This window comes from Triturus cristatus, chromosome 11, assembly GCF_964204655.1.
Source record: "Triturus cristatus chromosome 11, aTriCri1.1, whole genome shotgun sequence".
In the NCBI taxonomy this organism is placed as follows: domain Eukaryota; kingdom Metazoa; phylum Chordata; class Amphibia; order Caudata; family Salamandridae; genus Triturus; species Triturus cristatus.
The window spans coordinates 468,513,390-468,529,846 of record NC_140594.1 but is presented as its reverse complement, the minus strand read 5'-3'; positions in this window follow the sequence as shown (position 1 = coordinate 468,529,846).

Genomic DNA, 16,457 nt, shown 5'->3' with positions numbered 1-16,457 from the left:
CCTCACTGAGAACCTTCAAAAGAATAAGAGGGAGGCAGAAGACCATGTACACCACAATGTGGATGATCAAGAGGATCAGGAGTAGGCTAATCAGGAACCTAAATGTGATCAGACCACAAGGAAGACTGATACTAATTTGTAGACCAGATACACAAAACCAGACACAACCAAAGGTTAAGGATAATAGGAACAAGGACAGGAGGAACATGGCCATGAAGATAAATAGCTTAATGATAAAGATGAATATGACTAGAACCTTAGGATCTGGGACTATAAGAACCAGGGGAACAATAAAAGTTTCCAGGATGAGGAAGAGGAATACTTAGAGGAGCGTGCCACCATGAGGATCATAACTCCCAAGACAACCAGGAGGATGAGGACCACGAAAAAGGATGAAGACCAGGTCCAACAGGAGGAGCAGAAACAGAAGCCCCAAAACTAGGATGAAGAAGATAACTAAGATGACAAGGAGGACTAGGGGAACAAGAAGGAGGGAATCAGATGTCGGAGGAATGGTGGAGGAGAATGATAAAAAGGGGCCCAAGATGAGGAAGTGGACCAGGATGAAAAGGTTCACTAAGAGTATCATGAATATGAGGATCAAGAACAGGATAATGAGTAGGAGGACCAGCATCATGAAAGGACTAGGAATAGCAGAACCAAAGATGGAGGTACAGTAGGAGGATCAGGAGGAATATGAGGTGTAGGATCATCGGACCCAGGACCTTCAATAGGACTTAGAGTAGGTCCACCATTAAGACGATAACCAGGAGGAGTGGAGGACCAGGAAGATGGGTACTAGAAGGACTCAGAAACCAGGACTAGTAGACAGACACAACAATGAAAGCGCATGAATGAGTGGGATTGGAGGATGTGGAAGTCTGGTCAGGGTTGTCAGGAACACAGAGGCATCAGAGTGCCTTCCAGTTCAAGAGACCAATCAGAGTGAATCTTCAAGGGAAGGCAAGAGCTTTCAGGGTAATTAAAGAACTACCAGTAACAGTGGTCAGTTGCCTCACAACTGCCTATTTGTATGGCTCTCTGGTTCATAGTCTCATACACCATTTGCTCCTTTGTTGTTTTCCCTCATTTGCTCTCTTGTTTTCTTCCCTTTGCAGTTGTTGACTTTGTTTGGGTTTTGGCTTAATCTCTCCTGCATCAGATGTTAAGCTGATCCAGTCACGTTCCAAACGTACCTGGCTGGCACATTCATCTTGTCCCTCCTCCCATTCCATCTTTTTAGCTTCATAGCACTTGCAGCTTGATTAATCTGATTCCAAGTCCCAGGTTCTCTGGGTAGTGGGAGGTTTACATCTTGGCGCATTACCGATAAAACCTTACTGAGAACCTGGTAAATCTGGGACTGGAGTGGGGTTTGTAGCTGGAAGTGGTTTCACCTTGTTTTTTTTAATTTATTTTTATTGCAAACAAAGATCCGTTAACACATGTCAATAGCAATTCTTAAACCAAATACTTATGTAAAAATAACTTAGGAACATATTTCATTAATCAAGTGCTAAGAAGCCAATAAATATACACATTTTGGCCTGCTAACATATTTTCCTTATGCATCAATATTAAGAGATAAAGTGCGCGTGCCTCATATAATTGCATACATATACAAATTCTTGAGGGCGTAATTCATTATACAATAGCACTGGAAGAAAATCCCCACACTACTAAAGTGCGAGTGCCTCAGACAATCGAGTCCTATACTATTATTTCGAAGAGACCCATATTACACAGTGATGGGGAGACATAAATCAGAATAAAGTAAATATTATAATTATACCTCTCCGTAGCATAACACTGCTCGATGCGAGCTTTGCCAAAGATCCCATACCATGAGGAGATTGAGGCTCGCTGATTTGGGCCACCCATAGTTAGTTCAGGGGAAGCTATCACTTTCCCACTCCCTGGAGTCAGCCTCATTCAACCATGAAGTAATCGGAGTCCAGATCTTTTGTCCCAGAGTTTTTTTTCCTTTGCCATTTTGTATTGTATAGGGAAGTTTCTCTGTTGTAAATGGCCAAGGTTCTAGCCCTCCAGCTACTAATTGTGGGTGGATCCGGATCCGGACTTAACCATTGCGAAGTGATGCAGAGCCGAGCAATAACCATTGCCAAGAATAGAAAACATGACTCTGCCATCTCCACCTCGCTTGCTTCAGTGCTGTCTAATACCCCCAAGAACATTGATGCCAGAATATTAGAAACTGAGGCACCTAAAATCTTTTCTAGAAACCCCTCAATGTCCTGAAAAAAGCTGAGCAGCATAGGGCCAGAATAAAAAATACAGAGGGTATCAGCTGCTTGCAGCCTGCATCTGTTACATTTCCCCCCCTTCCTGGTGCCCGATTTAGCTAACTCTGCAGGTGTATACTAGAGGTCGAAGATAGACAAAAAGTTTTGACTCCTAAGGCTTCCTGTGATTAGTACTTTACTTGCCAATTCCAGTGAATTCTCAATGGAAGTGGTTTCACCTTGTATTAACTATCTTCTAAGTCTCTTACCTAGGAGGTACTGAAAGGATGTATGCAAGTAAATTAGTATGTGCGGACAACAAGGAGCCCCTGTTAGTTCCGATTCCTAGGACAGGGTAAAATACATTTGACAAATAAAATCCTAGGCAATTGTTAATGATAAAGCTGGATGTGTGTCATAAGGTCAAAGGAGAAAACTAAAAACCACAATGAATATAAAAATACATGTCTGGTTTATTTTCTAATTTAAAATAATTTATACAAAACTGAATACAGACAACAAATTATTATACAAATATTTGAATTAAAATCATGACAATCATACAAATGTGTTATACATAAAAAAATGAACAATATTGCAAAGTGACTAATTATAATCGACCCGCGTTTTGGTGTAAGTGACGCCTTCGTCAGGACAGAGTCACAATTTCTTTAGTTCAAGAACGGGGGGGAACTACTGAAGGATAAGCGTCTAATGCTGTCTTCAAAGGATAAAAGCATCTAAAAGATGTTCTGTATGTGTGACCATCAATACAGCAACATAAGGGTTGGTAAGGGAGTGAGTGTGCTAGATAAGGCTGATAGGTACGTATCAGGATTATTAGATCTGGTTGGATGCAAGATCTGTTTATGCTGATAATGATTGGCAGTGGCAAGGATGGCCAACTTATTTCATTAAAGAGAATTGTACCGGGTCATCGTGACCTCATCTGAAGTATTATACGTTCCGTTGATGATTTCGGAAGGGTTTGAAGACAGGATCGCCAGGAGTCTCTTTAATGAAATAAGTTGGCCATCCTTGCCACTGCCAATCATTATCAGCATAAACAGATCTTGCATCCAACCAGATCTAAAAATCCTGATACGTACCTATCAGCCTTATCTAGCACACTCACTCCCTTACCAACCCTTATGTTGCTGTATTGATGGTCACACATACAGAACATCTTTTAGATGCTTTTATCCTTTGAAGACAGCATTAGACGCTTATCCTTCAGTAGTCCCCCCCCCTTCTTGAACGAAAGAAATTGTGACTCTGTCCTGACGAAGGCGTCACTTACACCGAAACACGCGTCGATTATAATTAGTCACTTTGCAATATTGTTCATTTTTTTATGTATAACACATTTGTATGATTGTCATGATTTTAATTCAAATATTTGTATAATAATTTGTTGTCTGTATTCAGTTTTGTATGAATTATTTTAAATTAGAAAATAAACAAGACATGTATTTTTATATTCATTGTGGTTTTTAGTTTTCTCCTTTGACCTTATGACACACATCCAGCTTTATCATTAACAATTGCCTAGGATTTTATTTGTCAAATGCAAGTAAATTAGTGTCTGTAATAACAATCCACGTGAAGCAGATACCGAACCACTGAAGACACCTCCAGTCCTTTCCGAACCCTTACCCCCATTTTCTCCCAACCAATTTCATAGTCTCTGAGCTTCTGTCGCTCAGAGCCACGCCATTGCCCAAGGGTGGAGTCTTGAATATTAGCATGGGTATCCACCAAACGTATCCCCTGAATCTTGGATATCACAGGAGGCAGAAAAGATGTAGATGCGGATCAGTGATGACATATGTTATATCTTTGTGTATTGACAAGCGATATCAATTGTATACCTTTTTAATGTACTACCGAAACCTTTGCCTTACTGCACAATAAATGTAAGCTTACAGCAATTTTGTATTTCAGTGTTGTGCATTGCACATTTAGCCATTTAGCCTGACTGTACAATAAAGCATAGCCTTGTGAAGTTAGTGTAGCCATGAACGGACTGCAAATTACGTGGTTAGCTTTCTGCTGCACCCCACTGTATCTTTCTCGCAAAGTGTTCTCAGCTTTTCTTCACAGGAGATGATGTGAGCTTGGTACCTGCTTCTGCTTGTTAGTGTTGATTTTCTGAAATTTAGTTTAATCATATGTTCTTCCCTCTGCTTAACTGCATTGAACAAAATGTAGTGAAGTAGAGCCGAAATGTACAGAATTTATCTTGAAGTGATCCAACCGTTTAAAGGACAAAACTCTAGTTCATTGAGATTATTAATCTCATTTAGAATATTTTTTTGCTGTTGAGCTATGGTTTTGACTTTAAAATGTGTTGGACATCGGTGAGCTTAAATATGAGAGCTACCACCCGCGTTGCCAGAAAGATAGCATACCATTCAGTCAGTTTCTGCGTTTATGCAGCAATATGAGACCTACCACCCGCTTTGCCAGAAAGATAGCATAAGTTTCAGTCAGTTTTTGCGTTTACGCAGAAACTGTACCAATATCAGGAACTTAGAGCTGCATGCACAATTTAAGTGCAAATTCTTCAACAGAGGATATCCCCATAGACTGATTAGGGATGCTTACAAGAGGGCTAAATATTACAATAGGGAGGCCCTTTTCCAAAGGAAACCTAACACTGATGACACTAAGTTGGTATGTGTCACTCGACACTCCAACTTTAATAAACTACGCCAGATTATCAATTCACAGTCTCATATTTTGAACTCAGGCCACCAGGGTAACTCCTTACCCAGACTGATATTTGCATTTCGGTTGAATAAGAACCTTCGGAATTCATTAGTCAACTCTGTGTTCCCTGGAGAAAGAGAATTTACACAGAGATCTATTACAGGAAAGAACCCCATCAGTGGCACGCATAAATGTGGCAATTGCCATGCGTGCAATTTTGATATTGTATAAGCAGAACTAGAAGGGGGAAAAAAGAAATTCTATTACAAAGAAATGACTAACTGCAGGACCACCAGCGTTGTTTACCTTATTCTCTGTTCCTGTAAACAGGGCTACATTGGTGAAACTAGCAGGGAATTCAGAGTGAGGTTTAGTGAGCACAAATCCGCTATCAAAAATAAGTGAATAGGTGCTCCGTTGGTCGAACACTGGCACGAACAACAGCATTCCGAAAAAGACCTCAAAAGGAAAACATTATCCTAAGGATGGGAATATCGATGGTCGCAAAAGAGAAGTGTTTTGGATTTATACCCTTCAGACGGATGTCATTGGTCTCAATGAGCACGTACCATGGGAAAACGCCATACTGTAATAATTTTTCAACTGCTTTTTGTACATGCTATGCATGGCTATACCTGTCATCTTTATTATGGAATTACTCATGGACATGTTTGCCCTTTTATCATTTTTTCCTCATTTTTTCCTCTTTCCTTCTTTCTCATTTATAGTGATCTTATGTTCATTAATGGTATTGATCGGTTGGCTCTGTTACCTACATAGCCCTCCATGTCTTCATTTATTCTGATGCATACTAGTGCAACATACGTTTCCACAAAGTAGTTTTTGTGCTGTTAGACTTCATTTAATTTTTTGTCATGACTTGCATGCTGCACTTATCTATTCTGTCCTGCAGGTGCATGTTTTTTTAGCACGGGGACATCATTCTTTCCTCACTCGCTTGTTTACCTAATTTCAGGTACCTGTCCCTTAGAAATGGCAGTGATTTTGTTTTTGAGCGTTTTACGGATCTTTACGACCATACTATTATTCCCCTGCTTGCTAGCTGCAGTGACCATTCATTTTGGTTCCGGAACTCTCATGAGTTCCGTTTACCATTTAAATGCATAGTGTACGTGTTAGATCATAATATGGCTTCAAGGATCCACATTAGTGTTATCTCTGTCTTGGTTCTCTCATTGTGGCACGTTGGGTTATCTTCACTCACGATCGTACCCCACTGATTCTAAGATGGCGTCCAAAACGACCCGTGTAGCATATTCTGGGTCTTTTTTCATGCATTTTTTAAAACCAGGTGCATTTCGTTTTTAGGTCTCGCCCTAGCATTGCAGTGCATGCACTGCTCGCTCTGCGAGACCTCTTGTCATCGCGGAGATTTCGGAAGTGGAGTGGAAGCTCCACCCATCCTTTCTATTGGCCGGCGTAATCCTTTATGGTAAACGCTGCCCTCCGATTGAAAGTGAGGCTTTTTGGTGCCCGCCCTGTCTCCTTTACGCCCCACCCATCCTGACTCGATCGTGTACTTGCGGCTTTACATGTTCTCCTTCATTAGTTGGTAGGCACTATGTTTTTTCAGTCGTTCAGTCGCCTTTGGCAAGGGCGGCCGCGTGTTTATATTTGTATCGCGCTTTCACTTAAAGTGAAAGCGCAATGCAAATATAAACACGCGGCTGACTTTGCGCAATGCGAAAGCTTGTTTATTAAGAAGTCCGTTATAGGTCTAGAAAGAAACGCCACATGGGCGCATTGAATCTTAAAGTGCTTTAAATAGTTTGCATAGGAGGTGTTGTAGCTTTGGAAACAGATTTGTGTGTAACTCTAAAGTACTCTGCAGACAGTTTGTGTCAATGCGTTTCTAAACTCTGTCCAAGTGAAAATATCCATGTTAAAAGTGCTTTTTTAATACTCGCAGCAGAAGGCGGCCAGTGTGAAAACGCTAAAGCTGAAAGTGTGAAAACGCGGAAGTTTTCTTTATACTGTTTCGTGTTAGGCGTGTGTGCAGAGCACTTCGAAGTCCATTTTTCTGTGAACGATGTTCTGTCTCTCAAGTGCTTTACTCACACTTTGGCTGAAATAAGGACAATATGTCGAAAACATTAGATGAAGACGGTGACGGTTTACATCACAAACACGTTGACTTTAAAGTGTCTTTTTAAACTGCCTCCCTAAAAGCACCGTGTCGTTAAAGTGTTTCAAATCTCATTTACGATAAGTTTGTCCCGGGTGGTCACAGCTGTTTTTTGAGGTGTTAGACATATGTTTATGGGCCAAGAGTTGGCGGGGAGAGCCATCCAGTTTTCTCCTGTACTTTACAAGCAGACCGGCAGCTGCGGCCTCCTGTGCCAACACGTTCTGTGGCAGCAGGGAAGGTAGTGGGTGAGAAAGACAACGAGACAAAAGATAGGGGTGGGTTTTGGGTCACCATTTTATGTTTTTCTTTTTCATTTCAAGACATGTTTTTTTTTAAGTGTTGTAAAAAAATAGAATACCCATTTGCAGGAAAACGGTAAGAACCTCTGCCTTTCCCTTCTTCTCGTTCCAGCACCAACCCTGTTTCCTCTCTGCCCATTCTCCACCCCGTCCCACAGTTCGCTTAGTAAATCCATGCACGAGGCGTGCCCGCCCTTTGCCTCCTACTCTCCCCCCTCAACAAGAACACCTATTTAGCTCGTGAGCTTGAGCACGTGCCTTTCCCTTTGCCCATTCAGAGTCATATGTCGTAGGTCCCCTGCTCACAACCCCTGCCCCCCCTTACTGTTAGTTGGAAGAGTGAGCGCGGGAGCGGCGACGCCTCCTTGCAGTTGTGAAAGCCCCCTAGACCCTCTGTTTCAGTAGGAGCCTCCACTCCCAGCTGCTTTTGGGCTCTTCATACACAATTGACGCAACCGCCTGGGAGAGTCCTCTTGGCCTACAGAAGAGAACGTCAGTGAACTGGAAACAGTGCATATCATAGGCCATTGAAAGGGCTAGATACCACCACACTTTTGTTTTCATAGGGCTTCATTGTTTTAAAAAAAAGTGTATATAAGATAAAATGAGTTTCGTTTTTTTCAACAAGTCTTACCTAGAAGGAGACTCCACTAGACCAACTGAATTATGTGGGATAAACGAGAACTGGTGTTTAATAGGATATCGTCTATCGCTTAGGGGGCAATAGACTATCCTGTTAAACATCAGTTAATGTATACAGATTACTTTTGGAAAAATTTGCAACCTGTCCTAAAAGTGTCCTACAGGGATCCTCCAAGTACAAACCATCTACCCAAAGGATTTGTCAGAGGGGGTAACCAACATCAAAACTCTTACCTTCAATAGGTGCCCTGTAAATCTATGGTGCCCAGGGTCCCACATGGCGGTTGGCAGGGGGCCAGTGGGTGGCGGCCGGACATGCCAGAGGCAGCGGGGGCCCTGTGAGTACGTGTGGCTCTGCAAGTCTGCCCTGCTTCAAGGAAGCCAGCATGTCAACAACTTGTTCTGCTGACTGGGAAGGTGCAAAGGAAGGGGGTGTCACTGGACAACCCCCTCCCCAACACGGGCTGCTGTAAACTGGCCCCTTAACAACATCAACTGCGCCCACTCCAGCACATGTCACCTCAGGCGAGTGTCCACTCACACCTCGCAGCTGTCCAGGAACAGCTGTCCACATCCCACCAGGGCAGGGTCTTATCCCAGATGGACGGAGCGGTCAGTGCCACATTGGGCCTGCCCCTACCACCCCCGGCCAAGGGCTGCTGTAAACTGGGCCCTGCCTCTGGACCCTGGGCAGCCTGGCGCTGTGCCCATTCTAGCACAAGTCACCTCAAATGACTATCCACTCACATCTCACAGGGAGAGGATGTGGGCTCATGGTTAGACTGCCGACTTTGGAGCTGGGAAACAAAGGTTCGAGCCTCGGGTGGACTCCACATCCTGTGATTCTGGGAAAAATACGTAATCTCCCCGTGGCTACCAAAACAAGCATTTGCAATGCAATACGTCTCGCATTTACGCGAGTTTAAGCTATTGGCATTGTAAATGACAATGCCTTTTATTAATGTTTTAAAAACGAAAACAAAAATAAAAGACATTGTCATTTGCAATGTCAATAGCTCAAACTCGCGTAAATTCGAGACCTATTGCATTGCAAATGCTTGTTCTTTATTGGTTGGTTTGGCTGTATTTTTCTCTTATATATGAGCCCGCAATCAGTCCATTTCTATCGGCGTAAGACGGACACCGCAGACCTACTCTTTGGAATTATACAGTGGAAACTTTAGGTATGTAAAGCCCTGTAAACCCCTGGGACTGTGAATTTAGTTAGCTCGGCATCTTAGTTTATTTGTTTGAAACAAATTGACACAAATAAGGCATCACCAGCATTTTGTTGTTATTATTTAGATTCATTTAAATTTCCGTGGATGGATATCTACTGCCACAGAGTTGACTGCTAATCTTAAACTTCTCAGAGTATTCACGTCAGTTTAAGTCCCGGCTGGGACGGTTATGTAAGTTATGTTTTTGATTTCGATATTTTTATTTTGACCCCATGTAGTTTATATAGTTGACCCCCTTTTTCTGTACCTTTTTATTTCTTTAGAACTGCTCGAATTACGGGACCTAATTTCCTTTCCTTGTGTAGTTCTGACTTGGCTTGAATTTAGGGTTTATTCACCTTTTGACCAGCAGCAGGGTTCATTTTAGGACGGCGGCTTCCATCGCTAATTGGTCGTTACTCTACCCATAGGGGACAAACCTTCTGATTAGCTACACATAGGCTTTACGGCCCCATAATTCTGAGGTGCCGATTAGATTTAGGAGGGTTTACATTTTCCCCATGCCCATACTGATGGGCCCGATTCTATTGTATTGTTTGAATTGTGCTTCACTCCCTTTGCATCATTTTCTTGGTCACCCTCTGGTTTCTAACCATAGATGTCGTTATCAGTCAACCCCATTTTTCAGATGATTTCTCATGTTTCCTTTTTCTATTCTGTAGTATTTACCAAACTTTGCCTTGTGCCTTGGATTTTATGCATCCTCCACTATATCATGATGCGTTGTCAGTCTGAACCAGCATCGCATACTACTTAGAAAATATGTAGACAATTTTGTTTGGATCCTTTCTATCCTATTTCTTGGTACTCTCTATATTTTTGCATCTTGTTATTTTTTTCCCTTGGTGATTCATGGGAGTCTCCTTACACAGGGGCATATCAGCAACGAGGCGATAAAAAATTATTGCCGCTTTTGCGTCCGTTTTCGGGCGAAAAGCGGCAATAATTTTATCGCCTAATCAGCAAGGTCACGCTAGCGCATGAACCTTGCATTAGCCCCTGAATTCTGAACGCCCATCTTTGCATCTCTAATGAGATGCAAAGTGGGCGTTCCTGCCCTGAAGTGACTGGAGAAATGCCGCTAAGCGACATTTCTCCTATCATCAAGCCCCACGCTATGAAGCATAGCAGCAAGAAAAGTAACAATAACCCCTGTTATCGCTACTTTCCTTACGCCTGCTTCAGGACTGACTTAGCCATGATATCCTATGGAAGGTGGATTTCATGGCTAAGTTTGCCTTGTCCTATCATCAAACTAACATCACACTTCGTGAGATTATCGCTGCCAGTGATAATCTCATGTTTGGCAGTTAGCGCTAGGATTTTTATCGCTTTTGAGATAAGCGTTGCTAATAGCATGCTATCTCAGCGATAAACATCCACGTTAGCCGGCGATAACTATCCTAGCGCTAAGTGCGCTTAGCGATAATTATCGCCGGTCCTTGATGATATGCCCCACGGTGTTTACACTTTCCATGGATACTTTCACTGATTGGCATGGTTCTTTACTATTATATACTCTTTTGGTGAACCTCTCTTGGATAATCTTTACTCTTCCATGCTCCGTTTTGAATAATAAACGCATATGTATACCTTGAATATTTATATTATTTCTTGTAGTCCCTCCAGACCTGTGCATAACATATAGTGACACAGAGCCCCCCACAATGCATATCCAGCTACAGTGTATGATATACAGATGGCTTACAGCCACTGACTTATTTTTTCTCTCAGCGCTCTGATGAAGGAATTTGTTTTGAACATCTCACTTCCGAAACACGCGTCAGCGCATTTCTTTTTCACATGTATCTAATTTTGAGAATTTTGTATTGTAAACCCTGTGTATGTATGTAATTGTGTGGTCTCACTGTTTGTTTTCTCTGTTTATCTGCATTGATAAACTTGTGTTGTCTTTCCCTACGTTTTTTTCTTTTTGCTTTTTGATGTGTACATCACTTTAAATGTTCCTCATCATGTTAACGGGGCTCCTCGACAAGTGATCTGCAATGTTGATGTTTTTAAGATACTTCTATGTATATATGTGATATCAAAAATGCATTCATAAAAATGATCTATATTTCTCGATAATAAATGAGAAATTACGGGTCAATGGGACATGTGTATTTTATGATGTATCACCTTACTTTAAAGTATTAAATTAGGGAGAAGTGCTTGTTGTTATTTATTAAGACGTCCGTGAGCTTTCCTGAGTGTCTGTTTTCTTTCACACTAGTAAGACCAGAGCTATGAGAGCCGGAAATAATTATAGACGTGTATTTTAGGATAACCCCTTTGTTGCCAAAATAATACCACTTATAAGACTTTCCTAGCTATGCTTCTTTGGCCACACCCCCTTTAGAACACTAAAAGCACTGTATACAGCGCTGGTCAAGGGAGGTTTCATGGGAATGGATGACTGGCCCTCATGCATGCAGCTGCAGGGCAATTACAGAATACCTCCCCCCACTTTCCTCCTCTCCCTTCAGAGATATTATTGTCGACTGATTCAATCTGCTGCTTATGCGTCACACCTTATTTCTCATGAAATGTCCCCGAGCGCAAACACACCAATGTTCTTCCGCAGACTTCCTGTGCTATGTTCAGGATAAGTATTTTAATTTTTTTCAAAGCCCTTCAGCACGTCAGCGCTGCCGTCGTCTGCTGAGTCATCGGAAGGGTCTGCTTTCAATTAAATTGATACCGTTCCAGCTTTGGCCATTCTGCAGTGACTTCAGGTTTAACCAAAGGATGACATATGTGCACCATGTCCTACTACCAAGGTTGATGCAGTGAGGGCTGATTAGGTGCGTGATGCTAAAAATAGTTTTACAGCGATATGAATCTGCATGTCTTTGCCAGTAAGCACTATGTAAGTACTTAAGTGATATTTGTATAGCGTTAATCTAGTTTAGGCAGCAGAGCGTTCTACAAGGTCAAAGGCATGGATACCGTCTTCAGGTGATTTAAGAGGTAATTAATTGATTTGTTAACTGTTACTTCGCTATACATTAAAAAAAAAATCTTATCACACCCTATTCTAATATTCATATGTATTTCGTTTTTAAAATCTGCATATGGATTTTCTAGTAACCAATTAAAATTGTTGCAAATTATTGATTTTGCACAGCGGAGAATAATGTGTCACGTGGCATTACTATGCGATAACCGTCCCAGTTCTGTAGGAGCTACATCCTGGAAAGTAGCTGACTTTGCCTCAGCCCAACTAGTATTTAGTTTGAACATTGGACACTAAGGGGCATATGTACGAGCCCCTATCGCCACAGAAACATCACTGTTCGTGAAGTTCACTTGGCGATAGAGGCCTTGCCTTATGTATAAGGCAGCGTTAAGCCACTTAACATGGCTTAACACTGCCTTATACCTAAGGCACCCTTTAACGCTATGTTTAGCGTGAAAATGGGCGTGCAGTGGTGTTGCCGTGGGTGTACCACCGCAACACTGCTGCCCCCTATGTTCAAGGGTGGCGTACATAGGAGGCAGCGCCAAAATTAAAACCAGGAAAATCCTGGTCTTCAGTTGGCAAAACAAGGAGAAATGCTTTATTTCTCCTCATTTTTGCTTTTTCCATGTGTCCTGCGTTGTGCAGCACACATGGAAAAAGCAAAATGCATTGGTTTGTTTATGTACAGGAAGGTGTCCCTTCCTGTACATAAACAAACCTTTTTTCAAAATGCCATTTTCAAACTTTCATGTGTGCTGCATGAAGCAGCACACATGAAAGTTACAAAATGGTATTTTAGGATTGTTTATGTGCAGGAAGGGACACCTCCCTACGCATAATCAATCCTCCCCTGCATGCAGACACCCTTGAACTCTGGTGCAAGGGTGCCTGCGTTGGCGCTAACTTGTTAAACTTAGCTCCATCGCAAGGGGAAATGCAAGCCTGCACCACATTCTTGTATATATGGTGTAGCCTTGCGTTTCTGAAGTGGCGGAGAGAGGTCTTAAGCCCAGGAGGTTAACGACACGCTCCGCCAATTCATTGTACATATCCCCCCAAGTTCCCCATGTTTACAGACTTTCTGGGCAACTAGTCTGACATGTAACTGATAGTGCCCAACTTTAACAGCATTTCAAATGACCCAGCAGACTCAGGAATGATGAATTTGTACAGCTTGGAGTCTAGTAGAGTGTAGAGGAGTGAAGAATATGACGGACTTTGCCCTTGATCAATCACTTTTTCATAGACACCAATTTGGCCTGGTATATGACTGACTTTGCCCAAACCCTGCCTGTCACTGTTGTGATATGTGATGGAACCTGCCCTAAGCCACACTCATGCACGTAATTTAGGTGGCTTGTCCTTTGCTACCCCTAGCACTACATTTTGGACCCCGGGCCTTAGAGGTGGCAAATTCCAGGAGCGGCCCGTGCAGGTAAGAGCGGTGAGGCAGGGTGGGGGGAAGTCGACAGATGATGATGTGGAAAAATTAAATAAATAATACATTTTCGTTCATCGTCGTCTGTCGAGTCACCCCCACGCCACCTACCGCTCTTCGCTGCACGGGCCGCTCCTGACAAATTCAGTGCCAGGAACACAGGAAACAGGCCCAGGAGGATCACAATTGGGAGGACCAGAAGGAGGGAGAAGAGGGCCAGGATAATTAAGGAGAAATAGTAAGTAAAAGGTTGTTACTGCCAGATGTAAAAAGTGGACCAGGCACTTGAGGAGAACGAAGAAAAGGGGTAGGAGGAGAAAGAGGGCACAGGGGATGAAGAGGATCAAGAGGTGAATCTGGAGGAGAAAGACCAGGAGCTGGGGAAGGGCTAGGAGATGGATCAGGAATACCAGCAGAAGGAGGACAAGAAGCAGGAGAAAGAGGTCAGGTGAAATAAAAGTAGGACCAGGAGGAGGAAGGAGGTTAACATGGTATGTGTTCTTGTGCTGATCTCTTATTTTGCCTGTGTCTCACGTACTGCATCTGCATACATTTTTCAGGTTTAAAACCAGGGTAATACGGTGATGTTCCGTAACATGTAAAAAGAACGTATTGAGGGCTTTCAACAGAGGACCATGTACGTCACACATGTGTATTGGGGTCTCATACTTCACAACCATTCTTTTAATGTCACGCTGGAGGCACCCTACCACTATTGTGCCATCTGCTGCTTTTCAGGTACCGGTTTTGTGTGCATGTTTTGGTGACAAGTCCTTTACAAGGACTCCCATTGTACCTGATTTGCTCTATTCCTATTGCAGGCACTAGGTCAAGCCACACACATGGGGTAGTGTTCTTATCAGCACAAATGTGGGAATGCTGGATGGTAGAAATGTTGTGGATTCCTGCAGAATTTGGAAGTTTGAGTCGTAGAAATGTGAGGAAAATGAATGATGTGATTCAAAGTTCAGGGCACTGTAGTTAAGAAAGTTTCTTGTAATCCATGTAAGGCATGCCCCGCTAGACTCCCCATGCTGTCTAGTTTTCAGAACTGGATGGATTTGGTAGTTTTCCTTGGGTGGCAACTGACTCTGAGCCTGACTAGTGCCGCCATTTAGCATGACAAGTGGAACAAAAGTGGGATTTCTGCACACTTTACTGGCCCATGTGTTAAAAACTACACCCAGAAGACTAGACATTTTCTTTTGCTGGCTGTTGAGATGAGGATGTTTTAGTTCCCAGGGGAGCAGACTTATGAGGCTTTTGAGGTGGGCTGATTTCAGGATGGACCAGACACCACCCCCTTATTTTATAATAAAATATTCCTGACATCAAGTAGGCTTTCTGCCCCCCCTTGTGAGGCAAATTGGGACAAACCCTCCTCTTTGCCTCTCCCCGGGGGTGCAGAAAGACTGAGTTGCTCCTTTTGATATTGGAGATATGAACTAAGTTCAGGATGGGATGGCTCTATCCCTTTCTTTTGCATAAATGTAAAATCCATGGTATCTAGTGGACTTCCTATCTTTCTCTAGGGCAGATTGGAGGAAAACCCTCAATAGGGACGAACGTTTAATCTAATTTTATTGCTGTTCTGTGGTGAGAGTATGGTCCAAAAACAGGATGGTCTTTTGTTTGGCATTGTTTTTACATTTTTGGTGTTTGGTGGGTTGTTTACCCTTTGAAAGCAGATTAGGGGCAAACCCCCAATCGGGGCAAATCCCCACCCAGTTTGCTTCCTGACATAACATAACATGTATATTTGTAAAGCACACTTTCACCTAGAAGGATATCTTGGCTCTTAATAACAACTGCGCTGTGTTACCCAACTCAATAGTACTCATTTTATCTACCTCAGAAGGATGAAAGGCTGAGTGGACCGACCTGTAACCAAAAGGTCGACCACAGGCCCCTACAGTGGACGCATTAGTCCACTAAGCCACCAGACCCAGCTTGAGGGTCAGGAAAACAGTGTTGGGGTGGGTTCATGGCCTCAAGCCATGAAGGGCTGTTCCCACCACATTTTTTGTTTTACTTTCAATTCCCTGGTGGCTACTGGATTTTTTGACACCCACAATCTACTTTCGGGGGGGGCAAAAAGACTGTATTGGCTCTTTTGGGGTGGCGGCACACCTTTATGTCAGGAATGGCCACACCTACCTTTTTCAAATGAACTTTCCAGGTGTCTAGTGGGCTTTCTGCCAGCACCAAAGTGATTCCTACCCTGGGTGTTTTGACCTGACCTTAACACCAATTGTGGCTGGCCATGACCACTCTTGACATGGAGGTTATGCTAATAGCGCCCATCTGGTTAAATTTCATATTTCTCTTTTGTTGATTATCTAGTTCATAACTGGCTTGAAGATACCTTGGATTACCCTATTGTCTTTTCACCCACTTGTATTGAATGAGGGTGTGGTACTTTTAGATCTTGAACCTAGCCAAAAGGCAGCAAAGTGCTATACAAGGTCAAAGAAAAGCATACACTGAATGAGTGATAGAAGCGGTAGATGGCTTGTGGTCAGTTAATGCATTGTGGTGAGTTTTTCAAAGAGGTGAGCCTTTAACTCTTTCCTAAATGGGAGCAGTGTTGGGGTAGTCCTGATGGATATGGGGATGTTGTTTCAAATCCTGGATACATAGATGGAAATGACCTGCTGCCATGTTTTTACACTTCTTAGTCCACAGACTGATGATTTCCTGGATGCAAGTGCGTGAAGAATCACCAGAGCAGATGGTGAGCTTGTCTGCAAGATGAGGATGGAGAGAGTGGT